Here is a 9266-nt window from a genome sequence, read left to right on the forward strand (position 1 = left end):
AATCAAATTGTAATTAAAAATAAACAGGCCTTTTTTTGTGTCACAAAAGTAAGTTTTGCCAGTCAAAAGGTTTTCCTTGCGAGTCAGAACGTTTTGCAGTTTAAACTGTTTTGCAAGTGAGAGAGTTTTTGAAGTTGAAAAGTTTTGCGAGTCAAAAATGGTCAAAATAAGATATTCTATTGGTGGGTTTGACTGACCAATCATGGATTTGTATTTACTGCATGGCCACGCCCACAATCCCCAGCACTTAGCTCTACTGGAGACGGAGTTGTAACGTGTACAGGCTAGATGGACGTAAGTTGGCGTTATGTCGCTCATTTCAGTAGAAATACTTTTAAATGTAGTATGTCATGATTTAATGCTTATTTATATTTACCATTGGCAAGGCCACGGAGTCTATCGCTGTCTCCTTTTTTAGAATGACATGGATAACAGTTAGCTAATGTTAGCCGTCTAAGCATGAAGCTTGACTACTACTACTACTACTGCTACTCATGTTTTACACATTGTACATGATATCCAGCAAAACTAGTTTTCTGTGACTGTGGTAACATAATAGCAATTAAAACTTTTTGTGACACAATAAAGGCCTGTTTATTTTTACTTACAAACTTGATGTTTGATTGCAGTGCAATAAATATGCTCTCAAAAAATTTTTTTGCTTGCATTAAAAAGACACGCAAGCAAATGGAAATAATGGAAAGAAAAAAAACCTGATGTTGCAGGGAGAAAGAAAGGGGAGGGGAGCGAGAGATGTGTATGAACAGTATAAATACACAGTGGGTGCTTCTCAATTCTCTTAATTGCATCCTCATGTCTCTCACTTGCGTCTTTTTCTTGCACCTTAGTCCCGCCCACTGGAGAGATACGAGGAAATCATGCGAGGTGAGAAGGAACGAGGAAATATGTTTTTAAAGAAATGAGATGTCCCTTCCTCCAAAGCAGCAGCTGATTACAGCTGGATCAGCTGATCACAGTTGTCAGCTGTCAGTTGGCTTTAACAGCTGGAGAAACGTTTTGATGGGGTTTGTGTCTGCGCACATGTACACTGTGGTGATGCTAAAAGTCTCTCAGTTATCACTGCAGAGCATCATGTTTTCTGTCTGTATGCTCACTGTTACCCGTTAAACAAACACCTGCACATAAAGAATAACCTGCCTTCTCTAATTATACTGAGCCCGTTCTCATCCCAGGGTGTCAAATAAGCCACTGATGCTTTGTCAGGCTTTCTCAAAGCGTAAATAGGCTTATTTGATGCCCTGAGATGAGAATGTGTTATACTGCGTGGTGCTCAGATGCACAGGATCATTTCTACTGACAGAATGCATTAAAATTAATTATTGATTATCTGCATCTGTATATTGTGATTGTTTATAAATTAGGCCTATTGATTAATCCAGAATATCACGATGTCCTTTGACTTATTAGGCTAAATGTTTCAGGGGAAATTGAAATTGAATTGAAATGTAACTCACATCAAAGCCGACTTTAGTTTTAGGCTTTCCATTTGTTTAATCTGATATCCTTTAACACTACATACATTTTATTTTCAAGTCACACTACTCGTCACAGATCGATCACTGCATTCCATCACATCAGTCCAAAGCTTTTGTAACGCAGCAGCTTTCATTCATATATTTCATCAGCTGATTGTACTCACAGAGCCGCCAGCTGCTTTCATCAGGTGCAGTCGTTGAGATCGGCAGGATGTGCAGGCTTTATTTTCCTTTACTTGAGTTCTTTAGTGTAGTTTAGTGACTTGTTTAGTCCAACTCCTTTCTCGTTTACTTCGTTTTATTGTTGTCTATTTTGACTAAACATTCAGGAATGATCAGCCTCGTGACTGAATTGAAATGACGATAAACGACGTAAAACGCGTTTCTTGCAAAATAGTCTCTCCGACTTTCTCTGACTTTGTCTCCATAATAAAAGTTAAAGGGAAAAACAGAGAACAGAGAAGGGAAATTTGTTTTAATAAATGAAGAAAGTTGTGCTTTTGTTCTTCAGACCTACAGTGGACACAGATTTTAACTAGATGGGGAATCATAAAACAATCAAATAAAATATAAAACTTGGCGGTGATACACTTTTAGTCTGTTATCTGTCTTCTCTCTGGTATCAAACTGCAGTGATCTTGTGATGTGTCCGATCAGTTCGATCACCTGCAGCGTCCAATCAATAACAGCTATCCAATATGGGGGCGTGTCGGTAAGTAAAAGACTTCCATGAAGGATGCACTCCTATATCCTTGCTCATACCTCCTTAGAGGTCACTCCTCGCTCCTCGGAGCACAAATAAAAGCTTTGGGACGGTCTGCAAGATGGCGGAGCAGAACATCTTCCGGTTTAAGCGAGGAACGAGGAAACACCCTGAGTCTCTGATACAGAAGACAGCTAATGGAAAACAGCAAACATAAAAAGCAGTCAGGCAGCAGGCGTCTACCAACGTCTACTCTTAAATCTAAGTCAGTACAATACAAACAACATTCCGAGCTCTTGCAAAACTCTTGTGATTCCACAATTTTTTACAAGTGAACTTAGGGAAGGGAATTGTGTTTGTGTGTCTGTTTTCTAAATCAAGCAATATTAGAAAGGCAGCAGAGTTTCCTTAACTCACTAAGAAACTACTCATTTGAACTTCCTTTGTTTTGTAGAAATAGGAACATGTATTCTTTCAAATATTTTCAGATGAAATATACAGATATATACCTTTCCCCAAGCACTGAGCCGTCTTATACTGAAATAAAATTTTAGCTGGTACAGTACAAAAAAAGATTCTGCCCCGTAGCCTAACCTGGGACACTTTATTTTAGAGATATGTTTGGAGAGAGAAAGTCTTGTGACCTCGTGCCGTTTTGGAGAAAATGCAAAAGTTATTTGGTAGTCAGTGTTTTATTATGAACATAGTATTGAATTGACCCCAATGCTTATGCCGGTGCTAATAGGGATCCTAATAAATAAATAAATAAATAAAGAGTTCTCCATTAAAGAAAAGTAAAAAAAAAAATTGTGTATGTGGAATTGGCCAAAATCTAAATAGGCAGGTCAGATCTGAAATCAAAACTGGCCAAGAAATTTGCTAATCCGTGCATCTCTAGTTATTGTGTTTGGACCACATGTCTCAACGCAGTTGCCAGGACTAAAGGGAAAGCAGTAAAGCCCTTTTCACAACTTCCATTTTTGGAAGGCTGCCAATAGTAAGTCTCTGGTGGTGTTCTGTTTGGGTTTATTATTTGAAAAATTTATTCTGCTTGTCCAATGGATATTAAATTGTAGCTATGGGGTAGTAATACTGAATACAAAAACAATCTCTGTCATCTGGTAACAACATTGACCGTGAGAAAAGCTGCATCAAGATCTGATTAGCAGTAACCTCATTGATTCTGAAATTGTATTCTAATTGTTTTTTAGCTATATTATAACAATTTAAAATGCTTACTGTTAAATGATAGAATGTATTTAGTGGTCTGTGCAAATCTAAAGATATTTATTAAAAACTCGTTAGTCTAAATTATTGTTTTGATTAGAAGAATCCTTCAGTAAAGTGTTTTCATCACGGCTTATGTATCGAGATATTGTTTTTAGCTATATTGCCAAGCCCTGCCAATTTGCTGCTGGAAATGAGCCAAGTGTGGGCCTTGATGTGTTTTGTGCTGGTTGTCCTACTGTGTGGTGTCACTAAATCCTCCTGCAATGTGGAAAAAGGAAACTGTTCTCATTTCTACCTGTCAGTCGCTTTTATATTCTTTTTATACTCACAGTAGCATTTTTGTGTGTGTGTGTGTGTGTGTGTGTGTGTGTGTGTGTGTGTGTGTGTATGTGTTCACATGCACAGAAGCATACTCCACATTTACCTGCTCATACTTAATATTTTGGGCTATTTGGGGAAACATGATTGTTTTCATCCCCAACTTATATTACCTTCTGTTGATGCCACTGCTCTGCTTCTTGGTTCTACATCTCCCTGTAATATTTCTGTATGCTTGTGCCCCCTGAAGCTAGAAATAAGCCTAAAAATCACTGCAGCTGTGAGGGCTTGTCATTCATAGCCTCGACATGGAAGGGTAAGCTATCCCATGTCTGTGCTGTGATGGAACCACATGTGTAAAGTTGGTGTGCTATCAAATTATTCCATTATGTATCTGCCACTTCACCTGTCACTTATGATTTGTGGAGATTTTTTTGCAGACGCATGGAAAGACACACAGAGCATACTTGTCTCATACTGTACATTTGACTGCTTTCATAGTATTTTAATACTATCATGATAAAGGTGCACGTTTAGAGGCTTTTCTAGCTGCAGCCTCAGTTCCAAGTTCTGAAAAAGTTCAAAAACTTTTCTTGGGGCTTTTATTGAGAGTTTTTAATGCAATGAGAAAGCTTGGCTTTTATAACCTCAACATTACAAAGCAAATCCACAAAACTAATAGTTCATAACCATAATGATAGGAAGATCTGTTTTGTCTGTTTTATGCAAGGTTTCAAGAGGTAGGGCTGCAAAAAATAACTGAGGGCAGAATGAAATTGTGAAAGTATTGGTTTATTTAGGAAACAAAATTTCCAACTTTAACAGACAGCTGTGCAGCCTGCTGCTTGTGCTCAGAGCGATATACTTAAGTTTCTGTTGTCTGTGATAGTCTCCAAAGGGATGCTTGTCTTGATGTGGGCCCTTGAAGTGTGAAAGAGAACTACAGGCCATCAGTGAGTACATTGCAGTTGCCGCCCACACAACATGTTTGGGGCTGACAGTAAGCTTGCAGGGAAAAAACTCAAGGGAGAGAATTTTAGCATCAGTCCCTTAAGCTCCATAATGCCAGATGTAGTCCTATATTGTATGTGTATTGAGTCTGTAAAAAGAAATGTGGCAATGCGGCAGACTTACAGCAAACAGTACAGTACAGTAGTTTGGTCAAGTCTGTTTTGATGAAATTAATAGAATTAAATGGGAATAGATAGTAGGGCTACTGGATGATGGCAAAAATCATAATCACGATTATTTTGGTCAATATTGAAATCACAATTTTTTCACACCATTATTCAGTGACAAAGTGGAAACATGATGTATTTATTGTAATGAACGTTGAAACGTGAATGTGAAAAACAAACTTGTGGATTTGTAGTTGCATTATAAAATTCTTAATTGATGACTGTGTTGTGTTGGAACAAGTCGAGGAGTCTTTATTTTTCTGTTTTATTTTTCTTCCTTTATTGTTTGGTCATAAACCACTTGCTGATTGAATTTCAGACGCTAAACAAATTGGTCGTATTGCCTTGTGGTGCGGACTCCACTGTGTAACAAATCTTACACAGCATTTGTTGTTATCCTCGTCTTACAGCTTTCTTATTGACCAAAGGCTCTCTTTCCTTCATCTTGGCTCGAGCTGAACTTAACATGCCACAGCCTGGCTGAGAGCGAGTTTGGGATTTTAGGGAGGGGCAAGAGCAAACTGTTGTAAAGGGTAGTGGTGCGCTGGATTGCGCTGGAAGACAAAATGAAAGCATTCATTGTGAAATAGATTGGGTGATTATTGTGGCGTTCACACTACGTGACTGATCGGTGACAGGGACACACACACACTACAGGAGCTCACAGCGGCTGTGTCTCCAAACCATGTTTTGTCAAGAAAACACACGTGAAATGTGAAACTGGAAATGAGCAAAACTATATAAAGACAAAGAATATGGGTGAAGCATGGATTAGCACACGCAGGTAGCAGGGATTGTCTGAGCCATTAAAAGTAAATGGACACATGTAATCTATTTTACAGGATCCTCTCGGGCCTTGGACCCACCCACCATATTCTCTCCAAATCCTATGGGAAACACTGAGTAAAAAGCACATTTTGATTATTTAAATTTTGAAATGGTGAAAAAAATTGCTAAATAAATGGAAAAATGTGAATGGACTTGTTCGATATTTGGATATTTCGGTTTCGACTTTGGCCAGGAAATTTTCATTTCGGTGCATCCCTATTAAGGTCTCTGTGTATTGCTGCGTGTCTAAGCTGACTTGCTGATAGCAATACATTTTGCATTATAATCATGACAGGAGAAATATGTGTTTTTTGACATAGGAGTATGTGAACTTTGAAGTGCAGGGGAAAATTACATTTATGGTGTTGTGTTACCTCACGCAGCTGCCATCTTGTTGATGTCTCTTGTTTGGGTGTGTTCAGGTTATACAAATGCAGCCTGGAAAATGTTTTTTTGGGAATGGAAGCATGTAGGTCCGGTAATAAGTTACATGGTGATAAATAGACAGATAATAGATTTTTGATAATAGAGTTCCATCATTAATGACTGTGGCTCTCACTCTTATTTTTCATGTCATGCTCTGTAGCTTTCTCTTTACTTCTGTGTAATGTCCGGGGCACAGACTGTAGATTTGTACACATTGGCCCACCTGTCATCACAAGCAAGCATTTGAAACATGTTTTTCCTTAGCAGCCCCTCTGTTTAACTTTCTCAGCAAAGATTAATTTATTTTGTCCCCTGATACTGCTCTGGGCCTCCTCCCAACTCGCCTCCTGGCCACACAGGACCCTTCACGGGGCCTTTTGTAGTCCCCATTGTTGAATCTCTGTTTCCCACAGCAGCTCCAGGCACATACATTAAGAGACCTGTTTCCAGGGGAATGCAGCTGCAGGATAGCTTGTTGCAGTTTCCTCACCATAACCCTATCCCTGTCTTCACCTCGATGTATGGCACCCAATAGGCTTTTACACTCCTTTTCAACTCACTGGGTGGTCTGCAGCACTGACGTGTCTAACTCAGTGGAAATGACTCTTCAAGGGCTGAGAAATCCCTTAGAGATGATGACATTTTCTTTCATGAAAAATGCTCATGTCAGTGTCATAGACAGTCAGAGAGAAAAGCAGAGCTAAGGTTTGAAACACACAGAGCTGTCACCTTCAAAGGACAAAGTTGGAGGGTTCAACCAAACCAATACTGACCACCCAGACTTGAAAGAAAGCACCAGTATGAGCTATGTTAAGATGATTTCCTGTTTCAGCATTGACATGTAAATTTGTTCAGAATCACTGTATTTACACATTTGTTTTCATCACCAATTTTGATCTTCACTGATGTGAGAAAAGTAAAAGGGCAAATAAAGAAATCTGAGGGGCTCTATTCTTGTTATTTTTAGACATTTGAGTTGAAAAGAAGACTGCAGTTTTTGTACATCTCTTTGTTGGTTTGCTGGTTATTGTCTATCTCTCTGTCTCTCTATTTCACTTTATTTCTCACTCTGTCTTTATCTACAAAAAAGCCTACATACATTTACTGATGTACTGTACTTAAGCGCAGTTTTGAAGCACTGGTACACACTCAGAAATAGAAGTACGGGTGTGTACTTAAAAGGGTACAAATGCTTGTCGCAGGGGAGGTACCCTTTTGAGAGACAATTGTGTACCCTTTAGTGCCGGTACATTTTTGTACCTTATGAAATTGGTACAATTGTGTACCCTGCAAGACATAAACGTACCTTTTAAACTATAGTACAATAATGTACCCATTAAAAGGGTACTAAAATGTCCTATTAAGGGTACCGCCCCTGCGACAAGCTATTCTGGACTTTAAGGAGACAAAAATGTACCATAATTCTCCACACAATAATACTTTGACTGTTTATTGACGTCAATGAAAATGTAATTTTCCAGATGAACATGATGTGTATTTGTGGTAATACAAAGTTAATTCATTGCAGATAGTTTTTCAAAAAATATGAAACTACACCTACTCTGAAACTACAGGACGCATAGAACAAAAGATACTTTGATTTGTCCCACGTCTGCATGTACACTATGCATCAACAAAACAGCATAAGCATATTTAGACAAAATTCAAAGTAACAAATATATTATTATATTATTTAGGCAGATAATATTTAGACAGAAATACCTCAATGAATCTACCATCAACTAAATGTGTCTAGAGCCTGATGGTGGATTTAGCCAGTCCAATTGTTGACAAGTTTCCTACACAACACCCCAACACACAAAAAAGTCTCAATGTTCAGATTGTGATTAATTTTCAATAAAGAGATGGCTTCAGGGTGTACATTACCTACAACAAAAACATCCTTTGACACCATTACCAGATAAAGATGACATACGCTGAAGTACTGTATCCTGAAACTGCACATCTTTAAAATACCAGGTGGTGTGGGCTGCTGAACTCTGGGTAAGTTATACTAGTTATTTGAAAGGTTCTTCAGGTTTTTTTTTCAGCAATTAGAAATATTGTCTTTGTGTTTTCAATAAACATGCCACTGAAAAGAAAGGTTCGTGGGCATGTACAAGTCCAGTGTGTTGAATCACTTGCCTCAGAACAAAGGTCCTCTTTGAACATTTCAAACAGTAATGCAGTGCAGGCATTTTTAGTAAAGAAGGTTAATGCCTCGAGTTACAGTTACCAGCAGGGGTTTGTCTCAATCTTCCATAATGTCCATGATGTGCCTTCGGAGAAAGTTCAGGTCTTTTGAAAGTTTGTAGGATATGTCATGTTGAAGATGAAGCAGAAGGCTGTGATAAACTGGATGAGGCATCCACTGAAGTGCAGGAACAAACTTCAATTCCTTCCAATTTGAAAACACTGCAATGTCTGTAGAGGGCAGTTTTCCAGTCGTGGTCTTTCAGTTGAATGATTGGATGGGAGTTAGGGGATCATTCTACATAAGAGAAAAAAAAAACATTTTAGCATTCATAACAAAATGGATGTGGTAAGGGGGGCACAGTAATCCAAAATAACATTCCTAGGTCATAAAGACGGTACAATTTTAAGGGTGCCTTGCTTATTTGTGACCGACACGTTCCTACATTTGCAAATGCATGGAACAAACAATTTCACATTCAGGTTTTACATTGGAATAGACATTCAAATTAGTAGAATAGTATCAAATCACAACACATGATGTCTGACACTGACCGCAAGGCGGTATCAATGATGTAGATAATTGAGCGAAAATGGTGCCTAATTTGAAGACAAAGCTTACACATGCCATCACTTATTAACATATAATCCAAGATGTGGAAGAATGTGGATGCAATTAAATTAAAAAAGGTAACATCTCATTTCATTCTTTCTAAATGTCACTCAGTATTGGGGTGTCACATATTGTTTATGTAGTGACTTGATGTTGTAAACATTAATGTTGCTGCTCTAGAAGCAGTTGTATTTAAAATATTAAATTCTAATCCTATAATTAATTTAAGAACAACCAGGCAGTTTAAATGCACACTTCAATATTTGTTTTATTTATCGCAA

The sequence above is a fragment of the Micropterus dolomieu genome, linkage group LG04 (assembly GCF_021292245.1).
Source record: "Micropterus dolomieu isolate WLL.071019.BEF.003 ecotype Adirondacks linkage group LG04, ASM2129224v1, whole genome shotgun sequence".
In the NCBI taxonomy this organism is placed as follows: domain Eukaryota; kingdom Metazoa; phylum Chordata; class Actinopteri; order Centrarchiformes; family Centrarchidae; genus Micropterus; species Micropterus dolomieu.